The following is a 16,620-nucleotide window of genomic DNA, read 5'->3' on the forward strand; positions in this document are numbered from 1 at the left end:
ACAATATCTTTATTCTAATTCGCAACCCATTTTAGCATAGTGAAATCCTAGAGCCTGTATAGTAAACAAGGTAAGCATAGTCCTCCAAGATGGCGTAGCAGTCAGATGTCCTTTGTCCTCGTCCTGTCCCGTGTATATATATTTTATATATTTTTCTTCGCATTTCTTTTTATATATATATTTTTTTCTTCTTAAAAACTCAACTTCAAAACACTCTCCGGCAACCCACCTCACCAAATGTGGTGCGGATCTGTTTTTTTTCCTCAAAGGTATTATTCACCTCGTATCCGAAATCTACAACAGAAGCTAGCCAGAAGTTAGCCAGCTCACAAGCTAACGTGAGTAGTTCAGCTAACCACAGCTAGCGCTCAAGAGCTATCCTTTAGCTCGGAAAACTATTGCCAGTTTCGTACAACGCGACTCAGACCAGAGCATACCAGACCTATTTTCTCTCCATATCCCCGGATTTTTACCGCAAGCTCTGGACATTTACACCGGGATCTTGCAGCTAACTAGCTGCTATCCGAGTGACTATTGGCTAACATCAATTCCGGAGCAAACACCAATTATCCCGGAGCTAGCCAGCTGAAGAGTTCCATCAGCCACTCCCGGGCTACAATCACCTATCCGGACCCGTTTTACTGCCGATGCGGAGCCCCACCGGGCCTTCACGACTGGGATACCGACGTTATCTGCCCGAGGGAGTTATTCAACTGGCCCCTCCATCGCGACGTAACCTGAACGCCCATATGCTAACTGCGGCCCGCTAATCGTTAGCTGTCCTGAGCATATCGGCTGCTATCTGAACAGGTCTATCGAACAATCTTCTTAGGCCACTATAACTATTTTGACAATTGGATTGGTCCCCTCTACCACACGGAACCCCACTAATCTACCGACGGAAATGCACGGCGTGGCTAAAAACAGACCTCCATCTTCTGCTAGCTTGCTACCCATGACTAGCTGTCTGAATCACGAAGCTAGCACCAGTTAGCAAACACTATTCTACAATTCACAACCTCTCTTTCGCCATCCGGCTTGGATTCTCTGTCGACACGACCACGTCTGGTCTGCAGACGATTACCCCATCCGCTGTGCCCTCAACCGGCCTCCGTCTGAGCAGACCCCCTCCGTCTGAGCAGACCACCCCCCGGGCTACTAACTTTAAACGCCGCGGGCTAGCTTAGTGGAGGCCTCACTGCTCCATCTACGGCTGCCCCCTGGACACTATGATCACTTGGCTACATAGCTGATGCCTGCTTGACTGTCCATTATTTCATGGTACTCCATTCCGTTTATTTGTGTTTTATCTGTCGGCTCTGTGCTTTAACTCAGGATCTGTGTGTAGTTAATCCGACCCTCTCTGCCTAGCCGTCGCCATTTTTACCTGCTGTTGCTGTGTTAGCAGACTAGCTGCTGTTATCTCACCTGTTGTTTTAGCTAGCTCTCCCAATCAAGACCTGCAATCACTTTATGCCTTATTGTATGTCTCCCTCAAATATCAATATGCCTTGCATACTGTTGTTCAGGCTAGTTATCATTGTTTTGGTTTACAATGGACCCCGTAGTTCCACTCTCCGTATCTCTGATACCTCCTTTGTCCCACCCCCCACACATGCGGTGACCTCACCCATTGAGACCAGCATGTCCAGAGATACAACCTCTCTTATCATCACCCAGTGCCTGGGCTTGCCTCCGCTGTACCCGTGCCCCACCATACCCTGGTCTGCACATTATGCCCAGAATCTATTCTACCACGCCCATAAATCTGCTCCTTTTATTCCTTGTCCCCAACGCTCTAGGCGACCAGTTTTGATAGCCTTTAGCCGCACCCTCATCCTACTACTCCTCTGTTCCTCGGGTGATGTGGAGGTAAACCCAGGCCCTGCATGTCCCCAGTCACCCTCATTTGTTGACTTCTGTGATCGAAAAAGCCTTGGCCTCATGCATGTCAACATCAGAAGCCTCCTCCCTAAGTTTGCCTTACTCACCGCTTTAGCACACTCTGCCAACCCTGATGTCATTGCCGTGTCCGAATCCTGGCTTAGGAAGGCCACCAAAAATTCTGAGATTTCCATACCCAACTATAACACTTTCCGTCAAGATAGAACTGCCAAAGGGGGAGGAGTTGCAATCTACTGCAGAGATAGCCTGCAAAGTTCTGTCATACTTTCCAGGTCTATGCCCAAACAGTTCGAACTTCTAATTTTAAAAATTAATCTCTCCAGAAATAAGTCTCTCACTGTTGCCGCCTGCTACCGACCCCCCTCAGCTCCCAGCTGTGCCCTGGACACCATCTGTGAATTGATTGCTCCCCATCTAGCTTCAGAGTTTGTTCTGTTAGGTGACCTAAACTGGGATATGCTTAACACCCCGGCAGTCCTACAATCTAAGCTTGATGCCCTCAATCTCACACAAATCATCAAGGAACCCACCAGGTACAACCCTAAATCCGTAAACATGGGCACCCTAATAGACATTATCCTAACCAACTTGCCCTCCAAATACACCTCTGCTGTCTTCAATCAAGATCTCAGCGATCACTGCCTCATTGCCTGTATCCGCCACGGGTCCGCGGCCAAACGACCACCCCTCATCACTGTCAAACGCTCCCTAAAACACTTCTGCGAGCAGGCCTTTCTAATCGACCTGGCCCGGGTACCCTGGAAGGATATTGACCTCATCCCGTCAGTTGAGGATGCCTGGTCATTCTTTAAAAGTTACTTCCTCACCATATTAGACAAGCATGCTCCGTTCAAAAAATGCAGAACCAAGAACAGATATAGCCCTTGGTTCACTCCAGACCTGACTGCCCTCGACCAGCACAAAAACTTCCTGTGGCGAACTGCAATAGCATCGAAGAGCCCCCGCGATATGCAACTGTTCCGGGAAGTCAGGAACCAATACACGCAGTCAGTCAGGAAAGCAAAGGCCAGCTTTTTCAAGCAGAAATTTGCATCCTGTAGCTCTAACTCCAAAAAGTTCTGGGATACTGTAAAGTCCATGGAAAACAAGAGCACCTCCTCCCAGCTGCCCACTTCACTGAGGCTAGGTAACACGGTCACCACTGATAAGTCCATGATAATCGAAAACTTCAACAAACATTTCTCAATGGCTGGCCATGCCTCCCTCCTGGCGACTCCAACCTTGGCCAACAGCCCCGCCCCCCCCGCTGCTACTCGCCCAAGCCTCCCCAGCTTCTCCTTTACCCATATCCAGATAGCAGATGTTCTGAAAGAGCTGGAAAACCTGGACCCATACAAATCAGCTGGGCTTGACAATCTGGACCCCCTATTTCTGAAACTGTCCGCCGCCATTGTCGCACCCCCTATTACCAGCCTGTTCAACCTCTCCTTCGTATCATCTGAGATCCCCAAGGATTGGAAAGCTGCCGCGGTCATCCCCCTCTTCAAAGGGGGAGACACCCTGGACCCAAACTGTTACAGACCTATATCCATCCTGCCCTGCCTATCTAAGGTCTTCGAAAGCCAAGTCAACAAACAGATCACTGACCATCTCGAATCCCACCGTACCTTCTCCGCTGTGCAATCCGGTTTCCGAGCCGGTCACGGGTGCACCTCAGCCACGCTCAAGGTACTAAACGATGTCATAACCGCCATCGATAAAAGACATTACTGTGCAGCCGTCTTCATCGACCTGGCCAAGGCTTTCGACTCTGTCAATCACCATATTCTTATCGGCAGACTCAGTAGCCTCGGTTTTTCTAATGACTGCCTTGCCTGGTTCACCAACTACTTTGCAGACAGAGTTCAGTGTGTCAAATCGGAGGGCATGTTGTCCGGTCCTCTGGCAGTCTCTATGGGGGTACCACAGGGTTCAATTCTCGGGCCGACTCTTTTCTCTGTATATATCAATGATGTTGCTCTTGCTGCGGGCGATTCCCTGATCCACCTCTATGCAGACGACACCATTCTGTATACTTCTGGCCCTTCCTTGGACACTGTGCTATCTAACCTCCAAACGAGCTTCAATGCCATACAACACTCCTTCCGTGGCCTCCAACTGCTCTTAAACGCTAGTAAAACCAAATGCATGCTTTTCAACCGTTCGCTGCCTGCACCCGCACGCCCGACTAGCATCACCACCCTGGACGGTTCCGACCTAGAATATGTGGACATCTATAAGTACCTAGGTGTCTGGCTAGACTGCAAACTCTCCTTCCAGACTCATATCAAACATCTCCAATCCAAAATCAAATCTAGAGTCGGCTTTCTATTCCGCAACAAAGCCTCCTTCACTCACGCCGCCAAACTTACCCTAGTAAAACTGACTATCCTACCGATCCTCGACTTCGGCGATGTCATCTACAAAATAGCTTCCAATACTCTACTCAGCAAACTGGATGCAGTTTATCACAGTGCCATCCGTTTTGTTACTAAAGCACCTTATACGACCCACCACTGCGACCTGTATGCCCTAGTCGGCTGGCCCTCGCTACATGTTCGTCGTCAGACCCACTGGCTCCAGGTCATCTACAAGGCTATGCTAGGTAAAGTGCCGCCTTATCTCAGTTCACTGGTCACGATGGCTACACCCACCCGTAGCACGCGCTCCAGCAGGTGTATCTCACTGATCATCCCTAAAGCCAAAACCTCATTTGGACGCCTTTCCTTCCAGTTCTCTGCTGCCTGCGACTGGAACGAATTGCAAAAATCTCTGAAGTTGGAGACTTTTATCTCCCTCAACAACTTTAAAAATCTGCTATCCGAGCAGCTAACCGATCGCTGCAGCTGTACATAGTCCATCTGTAAACTACCCACCCAATTTACCTACCTCACCCCCATACTGCTTTTATTTATTTACTTTTCTGCTCTTTTGCACACCAGTATCTCTGCTAAATTGTAATTACTCGATTTATTGCCTACCTCATGCCTTCTGCACACATTGTATATAGATTGTATATAGATTCTCTTTTTTTTCTACCATGTTATTGACTTGTTTATTGTTTACTCCATGTGTAACTCTGTGTTGTTGTCTGTTCACACTGCTATGCTTTATCTTGGCCAGGTCGCAGTTGCAAATGAGAACTTGTTCTCAACTAGCCTACCTGGTTAAATAAAGGTGAAATAAAAAAAAATAAAAAAAATAGTAAATTCAGACACACTTTTGCATTAGAAAACTCCTACACGGCTGGTTGCTTCGCACGCTTGGCAGCAGCAATGATTTATTCAGCTAATAATACCAAGGGTGGACTTTCTTCATGGGCTCAGATACCTCCTATGTGGAATTGGATTATCAATGATCACAATGCACCAGGACATTTTCTTTAACATCTCATCTGATAGGGATCCTTTCTTATAAGACGCCTGTCCTGTAACTACAATATTATGGTTCCTTTTACCTAAGAGAGAGACATCTATACAATTTGTTGAAAAGGGATCTATGTTGCATCTTTAGAGGTGCCCTGCCCCTACACTAACTACACCCAGAGCTGCTAGACAAGACCATGAGATTGTGTGACTGTATGTTACTTGCCTAGACAGGTTTCTTATTTGGCCGTATGACTCAGCAGTCAATCAACTGCAATGACTACTGCCTGCCTTTTCTGAATGTAACAGACAGTATTTCAGCAGGTTGCTCCTAGGGAATCCTCTCGAGATATGTCAATCATAGTATCATGAGTTTGCCATTTACGCCTGAAGCATCATGACTTTGAGACCATCGTTTTGAGTCCCTCATTTCACCAACTTGTCATTGTTATTTTATTTTTTTTCTTCAATTTTGGTATTTGAGTAGCCAAAAAGAATTAGACAGAGAACTCACTGACATTCAGTGGAATCTGTCATACTGTATTTTCACACCTTGAAATGCCTGACAAATGTGGACCAAATACGTTTTGCAACAAATCAGTAGCTCATGGCCAAGATATTGTCTTGTTAGGACTCTTAATTGTAAGTCATTTAGATACATTTCCCGACACGTATTATGTCCTATTCTGAAAGTCAAAGACCTGCTATGATATATATACAGTATATATACATTTTTTTTTTCTTTCTTGGTGTTAATGTTTAATTGAACAAAATACAATTATAGTATCAGTTACAGTATATCTGGTCTGCTCTTTGAAATGTTAATATAGAGGCATCAACTGAAACTTGATATTGAAACCAGTATAAATATTGAAATTACTTAATTTGTGTGTCACGTTCTGACCATAGTTCTTTTGTGTTTTCGTTGTTTTAGTGTTGGTCAGGACGTGAGCTGAGTGGGCATTCTATGTTGTGTGTCTAGTTTTCACATTTCTATGTTTGGCCTGATATGGTTCTCAATCAGGGGCAGGTGTTAGTCATTGTCTCTGATTGGGAACCATATTTAGGTAGCCTGTTTTGTGTTGGGTTTTGTGGGTGGTTGTCTTCTGTCTTTGTGTCTATGCACCAGATACGACTGTTTCGGTTTTTCACATTTGTTGTTTTTGTATTTTGTAGTGTTCACGTTTATGTCGTTATTAAACATGTTGAACACTAACCACGCTGCGCTTTGGTCCGATCCCTGCTACACCTCCTCTTCAGACGAAGAGGAGGAAATCTGCCGTTACATTGTGAAGAGTTTCGGCCTCTGAGCACAGGCACTCTTAACCCTCCTGTTGTGTTCGTTTCATGGTAATTCATTCTGTGTTCCCGGTCCAAAATGACCGCCCCATTATAGCTGATTATAAATCCATAATAATACATATATTATCCCCTAATGTTGTGTTAGATCTTTTTATCAACTTCAGTTCTTGTGAACATTACACGTTTTGAACTTCAATTTGATATTTATGGCCTGTAGGCATCATTGACGTAGGCATCATTGATCTGAGCTCATAGAACTCATTTTTGAGTAAAGAAAGCATAATGTATGGATTATTTTGACTATAACAAATACTCAGATGAAACATATTGTGCTATTTATCACAGACTAATTTGTGTCAAAGTTTAACAAGGACTCTCTCCTCCTCACCAGTGTCATGATCAAAGATATGATCAAGAGCGCCACATACAGTATATCGTTTGGTCATTGTGCTGCCACAGAATGAATTGTGAGCAAGGCCTCAAAAAAGCTTTATATACCAGAGCTGCGAGAAAAGTTCTATATATTATTGAAACAATGTTGTGATTGTTTGTGAGAATGCCAACAAGTGTGGCTCCCGTGGGGGAAATATTCAATTGAGGAAAGGTTCCCGTGGGGGTTTCCATGGAAGCCAAGAAGGGGAGTGAGGTGTGTGTGTGTGTGTGCTCAAACACACATGCATGTGGGGGTCTGGGAGAGGAAGTGTGTCCATCTGATGAATGGGCATGTGCCTGAGCTCAATTTATTACACTAATTGTAGTCTCACCCATTCATTTCTAATGACCGGTCATTTTTGACCGGGAACACCACAGGTGTACAAAAGTTAAACAAAACACCCACAATTGAATGAAAATCATCAAAATATATTTTGTGTGTTCAGATGCCCTGTGTGGACAAAGTCATGGAATCTTATGAAAATCAGATTAAATGAACTACATTTTTCAGAGAGAAAACTTGTAAATCGGTCCAATTCGACCGGAACACAGCAGGAGTGTTAATAGCCTTTCTCATCAAATCCAACCAAGTCAAATTTATTTATAAAGCTCTTCTTACATCAGCTGATATCTCAAAGTGCTGTACAGAAGCCCAGCCTAAAACCCCAAACAGCAAGCAATGCAGGTGTAGAAGCACTCATAACATAGACAATTACTGTCTGTCATTGCTGAAGTTATAGTTTTCGATAGTACTATTTAAATGTTTTCATATGTTGTTCCACCTGCTAACTTCTGCTACCTCTTCTGGAATAACACTTTATCTAACCAATTATACCATTCATATACAACCATTCATTCACAATCCTGTGCCCCCACCTCCTCTTGCACTGTAACGTTAATATTTCCCACATTATTTACAATACTTACAATTGTTTTTATAGCTTTTTCCTGAGGTTTATTCACATTGTCTGTACAACTGCAAGGTAAATATTTTACTTATCAGGAGTTGAAAAAGTTTATACAAATGTGACATTCATGATACACTTATGCAAAATGTATATTTAAAATGCATGTTCATGATAAGCTGTTACCAATTTTAGATTTCTCATTAAATGTGAAACTATGTCAGAGAGTGATTCATTATGCCAGAAAGCAAGACTTCTGTTTGTGTCAAGTTGATGTATATTCTGTTTTTCTTTCCTAATGAACAGAGGAATCACAAGCTTTGCACTCCCACCAAGAACAGCTATTACCTACTCCAGTATGTTATCTAGGTACTGATCATACTAACATGTTGAGCCAATAATACTAGTGTACTGGAACTCACACCCCTTATTAGCATATTTCTATTGAAAACCACTGCATATGATATATTTTTGGAAATATGTCAAATTTGTAACGGCTTTCTTCCATAGGTGAAGGAGAGGACCAAAGTGCAGCGCGGCTAGTGTTCAACATGTTTAATAAAAGAACAAGTGAAACACTACAAACAACATACAAAATAACAAAATGTGCAAAAACCGAGACAGACCTATCTGGTGCAGACAACCACAGAGACAGGAAACAAACACCCACAAAATCCCAACACAAAACAAGCCTCCTATATATGATTCTCAATCAGGGACAACGATTACCATCTGCCTCTGATTGAGAACCATATTAGGCTGGACATAGAAACAGACAAACTAGACACACAACATAGAATTCCCACCCAGCTCATGTCCTGACCAACACTAAACAAGCAAAACACATAATAACTCTGGTCAGGACGTTACAGTACCCCCCTCCTGAGGTGCGGACTCCGAACGCACCCCTACAACTCAAGAGGAGGGTCTGGGTGGGCATCTGTCCGCGGTGGCGGCTCCGGCGGTGGACGAGGACACCACTCCACCACTGTCTTTGTCCCCCTCCTTAGCGTCCTTTGAGTGGCGACCCTCGCCCACGACCTTAGCCTAAGAATCCTCCCCAAGGTCCCCACATGATTTTGGAGGTAGCTCAGGACAGAGAGGTAGCTCAGGACAGAGAGGTAGCTCAGGACAGAGAGGTAGCTCAGGACAGAGGGGCAACTCCGGACTAGTGGCAGCTCCGGACTGAGTGGCAGCTCCGGACTGAGTGGCAGCTCCGGACTGAGTGGCAGCTCCGGACTGAGTGGCAGCTCATGACTGAGTGGCAGCTCATGACTGTAGGGCAGCTCATGACTGTAGGGCAGCTCATGACTGTAGGACAGCTCATGACTGTAGGACAGCTCATGACCGTAGGGCAGCTCATGACCGTAGGGCAGCTCATGACCGTAGGGCAGCTCATGACCGTAGGGCAGCTCATGACCGTAGGGCAGCTCATGACTGTAGGGCAGCTCATGACTGGCTGACGGCTCTGGACGCTCATGGCTGACTGACGGCTCCGGCAGATCCTGTCTGGTTGGCGGCTCTGGCAGATCCTGTCTGGTTGGCGGCTCTGGCAGATCCTGTCTGGTTGGCGGCTCTGGCAGATCCTGTCTGGTTGGCGGCCCTGGCAGATCCTGACTGACGAATGGCTCTAGCGGCTCCTGACTGACGAACGGCTCTGACGGCTCGGGACAGACGGGCGGCTCTAACGGCTCGGGACAGGCGGATGGCTCAGACGGCGCTGGGGAGACGGATGGCTCAGATGGCGCTGGGGAGACGGATGGCTCAGATGGCGCTGGGGAGACGGATGGCTCAGATGGCGCTGGGGAGACGGATGGCTCAGATGGCGCTGGGGAGACGGATGGCTCCGCTGGCGCTTGGCAGACGGCCAGCTCTGACGGCGTTGGGCAGACGGCCAGCTCTGACGGCGTTGGGCAGACGGGCAGTTCAGGCGCCGCTGGGCAGATGGGCAGTTCAGGCACCGCTGGGCAGACGGGCAGTTCAGGCACCACTGGGCAGACGGCAGACTCTGGCCGGCTGAGACGCACTATAGGCCTGATGCGTGGTGCCGGAACTGGAGGTACCGGGCTGAGGGCACGCACCTCAGGGCGAGTGCGGGGAGGAGGATCAGGGCTCTGGAGATGCACTGGAAGCCTGGTGCATGGTGTAGGCACTGGTGGTACTGGGCTGGGGCGGAAAGGTGGCGCCGGATATACCGGACCGTGAAGGAGGACACGCGCTCTTGAGCACCGAGCCTCTCCAACCTTACCAGGTTGAATGGTCCCCGTAGCCCTGCCAGTGCGGCGAGGTGGAATAGCCCGCACTGGGCTATGCAGGCGAACCGGGGACACCACCTGTAAGGCTGGTGCCATGTACGCCGGCCCGAGGAGACGTACTGGAGGCCAGATATGTTGGGCCGGCTTCATGGCACCCGGCTCGATGCCCAACCTAGCCCTACCAGTGCGGCAAGGTGGAATAGCCCGCACTGGGCTAAGCACGCGTACTGGGGACACCGTGCGCTTTACCGCATAACACGGTGTCTGACCAGTACGACGCCCTCTCACTCCACGGTAAGCCCGGGGAGTTGGCTCAGGTATCCAACCCGGCTTCGCCACACTCCCCTTTAGCCCCCCCCCCCCCCCCAATAAATTTTTGGGTGAGCCTCTCGGGCTTCCAGCCTCTCTTACGTGCTGCCTCCTCAATCCACCGCTCCTGGGCTGTGGCTGCCTCCTTCTCCTCCCGAGAGCGGCGATTCTCTCCAACTTTTGCCCAGGGTCCTTTTCCGTTCATGATTTCCTCCCATGACCATTCCTCCTGGTACCGCTGCTGCTGTTGCCCGTTGCCACGCTGCTTGGTCCGGGTTAGGTGGGTGTTTCTGTAACGGCTTTCTTCCATAGGTGAAGGAGAGGACCAAAGTGCAGCGCGGCTAGTGTTCAACATGTTTAATAAAAGAACAAGTGAAATACTACAAACAACATACAAAATAACAAAATGTGCAAAAACCGAGACAGACCTATCTGGTGCAGACAACCACAGAGACAGGAAACAAACACCCACAAAATCCCAACACAAAACAAGCCTCCTATATATGATTCTCAATCAGGGACAACGATTACCATCTGCCTCTGATTGAGAACCATATTAGGCTGGACATAGAAACAGACAAACTAGACACACAACATAGAATTCCCACCCAGCTCACGTCCTGACCAACACTAAACAAGCAAAACACATAATAACTCTGGTCAGGACGTTACAAAATTGCTTTAATAAAGAGCATTTGCTTATACTTCCACCTGTGCCTGAGATAAAAGTAACAAATAATGTGTGATGAAAAGGCACATTTGTGCCTCTTAAATCAACTTTTCACCCCTCTCCCTCTCTGTAGTACTATTTGTCTCACATATACATGTACACACAGGGCAACTGACCTACTGACCACCTTACAACCACCGTATGGAGTAAATAAAAGCCATGACTTTGAAAATGAATTCTGTGAACCCTGTGAAATGGAACTGGCTGTCTGTGAGGTACCCACAGCTCTATTATGTCCCACTACCCCACTACCCACTACCCACCCATACCAGAAAATCTGGTATGATGACTTAACAGTGGCTGTTCGTGAGTCCATTCACTCAAGTAGGTCTACTGTTACAGCAGGTGGTACTCAAATACAATTTGAGAATGTCCAGTCATTTAAATTTTCTAGGAGGCAAAGGTCCGGATGGATATTCTCATTTATTGGCATAGTAACAAACCCCCACCCCGTGACCCATGTAAAGTACAGTATATATCACTGCAGCTACCCACTGGGCACACACACTGGTTGAAACAATGTTGTTTCCATGTAATTTCAATGAAATTAGGTTGAACCAACTTGGAATAGACGTTGAGTTGACGTCTGTGCCCAGTGGGTAATGTGCAAAGAGAATACAACATTTAATTTAAAGAGAACACAACATATTATTGCCAAACCATCAGGGCAGAAAACAAATATTTGATCTAAGCATGTATAATGTCTTAGTTTGCTCTCAGATACAGATATTTTTCTTCATGTATAATATATAACCGAAACCAAAGGAAAGCACATTTCATATTCACTACAACTTTTTATAGTGGCAGAGAAATATTGAACTAAACTTGAAAGATTAAAATGTCACAAACATAAACACAATGATAAACAACGAAATGGTTATTTGTTCCTACATTACCGTGGAAAAAACACAACTAATGGAGAGCCACTTCAAATAAGGCCATTCCCACTGTCTTGAGGTCAAGGCCAATAAAGGAAAGCAATGTAATGGTAGAAACATTGCAATTGATGTGTTCCTACTAGATGTTACATAAACCCCTCATCACATGCATTTGGGGACTCTTGTTTGAAAGAAACACAGTATGAAGACAGAGAAAGTTCACTATTGCTCAAGGGGAATGTGTCCTTATTTTCATCCTTAATTATTTAGCTGAGCATTTCCTTCCTTAATTGAACAGCGACCTTGTCCAGTTCTGTTAGCACATGGAGAACTAACTCAACACGGTGCTAGTAATTACAGTTAATTAAAACATTGCCATAATTACGCCTTATAGATTCGTTTCAGCTAACAGACCCAATTTATTCATGTTTTACAAGGGAAGAATAAGCCTGGAGATTTGCCAAGGTATATCTGAAAAACAGCCCTAGACCTTCTTTTATCCTGTTGCAGCATCTACACATCTCAACAATAATCTGCACTGCATCAGTGAATACAAAAAAATGTTAGGAGACAGAAGGTCAAGCTTTGACAATTTCATTCTATGGTTTACAGGTGTATCTACAACAAGTCACCGGGGCAACAATAACAATACAATATATTCTTATGACAGTCAGTCGCTGCGTATTTCCCAAAACTATGAATACTGTTGTGGAGGGGAGACACACAAATGCATTTATACCCAAATATCCAATATATACCTAAATCTAATTTATCATTGCCATTGCCTTGTCTGTACAGAGGAACGAGAACAGACAAAGATCCGACCAAGCGTTCAGAAGGGTATTGACAAGAAGAGAAATGAGGGAGTGACTGTGGACGAGGAGCATCATTTAACAGAGCCTGGGGCACAGAGTTTCTCTCCTCTTCCAGTGAAATGCCTCTGCTGCAAGTCTGACTGCTTGCTGTTTCATTATGATGAGTCTATGGGCTAAACGTAGCCAAGCATATCAAATATCCTGGAAGCACGTACTAAATAAATCATTTTATTCATTCCATTACTGGTGGGATGTGCTTCCCTGTAAACCATCTTGAGACCATACTAACAAACAGAAAGCTTTAGTGCCTCCCCCTGCCGTCTCGGCTACGGCAGGGACACAAACACTTAGCCCGGCTCCTCAACCCAACCGTGGCCTCTCCATCAGCTAGAGGTTTCATGTCCTTCCCCTCCATGTGATACAGAGGCTCAGAAGTGGACGGAGGCATGTCTCCTGTGTGTCTTTCTACTTTATGTGGCACTATTTTGGTCTGTATGGTGTCACGCACTGTTCAAGGAGTCCAAAACAGAACACTTGAAATGATGGTGGAAATGAATGAACTCTGTAATGAATAAATGACAATCTCAAATATATCTTTACTGATGGGTTACTCATCTTATTGCAAATGCAGGGTTGGTATGACATTGCTTAACGCATCAACAAAATAAAAGTGTATTAATTCTGGGAATGTTGCCAGAAGATTGTTAGATATGGAGAAAACATTTGGGAGAAATTTGCACAATCCTTGTCTTATCTCAAGTTAGAAGTGAGTCATGGGAAAACCAAATGTCTTCATATCTGAGATATGACAAGACAAACCAGCCAATGTTAAGGAAAAATATAAAGGAGCTACGCTTTATTTTAAAGATTGTTTGCTTTTGTTGAGGAACAAAATCTGTCCCGTCCTTGTGTACTCAACAGTGAAAATGTTACACGTTTTATTTATCCTGCGAGTGGAGAACAGAAAGAACTCCACAAGGGCCACTGAGGACACGGGAAGGCAATTCTACTCACAGTTTAAGACATGTTTCCTGTAGCTCCTCTGGAGACTATCAACAGAGCTCCTCTTAAGTCAAGCCCGTCTTTATTTATGTCTGGGTGGGGTTGGGAAAAGGGAAGTGAGGTTAGGGGTGAGGGTGGGGTGGAGGCCCACTTCTTCTTTTTTTTTCTTCTTCTGTTTATATTGTATTTATTATTACTTAAACTCTGTATGTACCCCCCCCAACAAAAAATAACAAAACCAAAAAACATTTGGTCCAAAAAAAAAGAAGTCTCGCAGGAAATCAATGAGAACAATCACAGTAGAATGTTAAGTAATGTTCTCTGAATCAATTTACATTCAGCAAATTAGAAATCAACTGTGAGGGGAAATGAGAGGAACATTGTTAGGTCAATGCTGCCTCTATTTGAGTTATGATAATTTTAGTCAAAAACTAGGCTGTTTTTTGTAAAAACACAGCAATTATGAATATGATATCTGTTTCTTGCTCAAAGCTGAAGAGTTGATGTATGCTGTTCATGTGCGTATGATCAAACTTAATGATCTTGCTTTTCAAAATGATGACAAGGTAAAGCATATTATTGTTATGCATTTATGTTCCTCCCTTCATTGAGTTGATAGACGGTAAGGCTCATCTTGTCTGCATATTGCTGTATTGGCGACTGAACATGATACAAGACGGAATGTATTTGCGAAAAACCACAAGGGAAATGAGAGGCAAATTGTGAGACATAGCAAAGCTTGGAGTTATTGCATTGTTAAAACGGTCTCTAAATCCATCTTTTTTTCGTGGTACCATCCTCTCATTATGAACAAACTGCCCCTCTATCAGAATTCTGACCTCCTACATTCTGACCTCCTTTCGGACAACATTCTGGAGATAACTGCAATAATGTAAGCATAGCCAGGGTTCTCACTAGTGTTTAATGTCTTGATGACTTTATACTGCACAGAATCGTTTTATGACCCAGAGGGTTCAAATGTTAATATTCACATTAAGATGCTCTTGTGAATCCAAGCACAGGCACAGGGATAAAACTATGCATCATGAGAGTAGTCATTTCCCAGAGCTTCTCATTTGATTTGATGCTATTATTATGCACAAATCTTTGCTGACTTACAGCCAAAAGGTTGCATTTGAAATATATTGACTCTCTCTCTAGAGAGGAGAGAATGTTGTTCTTTTCCCCTCCTCACCCCGTCTTCTTAACACATCAGATAACAGGTGGTGTCTTGATGGGAGGCTGTTAGCTAATTCAGAGTTCAAAAGAAAGGCCATACGAAGGAATGATCAGTATTATGTTGTCATTAAAGACCGCATCTGTCATGATCGATGAGTAAAAATATGTTTTGCGACACCATTTCACCTCATGGTATCAACAAATATTTTCCGATATCCTCAGGTCTCTTGCTCAGGATGTGCTGATATACAAGTCCCATAGAACAGTGCTGGTTAGAGAGGCAGCGCTGAGCTGGAAACCATGGCAACTCAGTGCTTCACTTCTCCATTCCCCCGGCCCTGCTGGAGAGGAGACGAATACCTGCGCAGGCCTAATCCCATTCAACACCTGCATACAAAGAAGGCTTCCGTTTCAGCATGATATGAAAATACACAGGGGATTGACAAGATACATTTTTGATGGACTGCTGTTTTCCTGCAATGTCTCCATATCACACGGAGTACAAACCAACGCTGACAAACAGCTCTGGCTATTGGTTTTGCACCCTCCACCTAATTCCACTGGTGAAACATTTACTGCGGGAAAACAAATTAATCGCCTCCTTCTTCTACCTCTAGTGAATGGAAGCTACATCGTATTTGTGTCCCAAGCCATTGATTAAAGCTACCAGCACTTGTCATTTTATTTTCTTCTCTTCCATTGAGACCATGATGCACATTGACATGAAGGAATATGGGCTCCCCAGCTAGCACATAATGTTCTGAGAACCATATGTTTCTTAGAGCTTGGCGAGAGCATGGTTGTCCTATGGTTATTTTGCAAACAACTTTCCCACAGCGTTCTGGGAACATTCTCAGCACAACTAAGGAACTTGACCCCCAAAAATATTTTCTGGTATTTCAGTACTTTAGCATAACGTTTCCTACATGTTTGCTCATGGTTCTATTTAAAGCCATGTTCTAAAATTGTTCCAAGAATGTTAAGAAACAACACTCTTCTGTGAGAATTTCAGTACTTCAGCATAACGTTTCCTACAGGTTTCCTCATGGTTCTATTTAAAGTCATGTTCTCAAATTGTTCCGAGAACGCTAAGAAAACTTTCCACAAAAAACACAAGAAAACATTAGTAACGTTCATAGAACGTTTTAAGAATGTTATTTAAAAACATTCTTAAAATATACATATACAACATATACATAAACAACATATACAAACTCTCTTCATCTTGTTAAGTGTAAGCCTCAGCTGAGCACTCAATGAGTGCTTGTTTCCTTTGAAATTGGGTCTGTTTGAATAGCCTAAAATCAACTGCATTGTATGAGTATAAAAACAGGGCATGCTACTGTAGCTCCGTCCAGGTGACGCAGTGGACGAACTCCATGGATAGAGAACAGAAGATTACATGTTCAAACCTCTGTGTTACAATAAAAAAAAGAAATGTGTTTGCATGATTAATGCCTAAGGAAACACATTTCCATCTGTCCTATGTGATTGGAGTTCACAAAAGTATAATATACTTCAAATAAGCAAGCAGTGTTAAAAC

This window comes from Salvelinus namaycush, chromosome 3 (genome assembly GCF_016432855.1).
Source record: "Salvelinus namaycush isolate Seneca chromosome 3, SaNama_1.0, whole genome shotgun sequence".
NCBI classification, from domain to species: domain Eukaryota; kingdom Metazoa; phylum Chordata; class Actinopteri; order Salmoniformes; family Salmonidae; genus Salvelinus; species Salvelinus namaycush.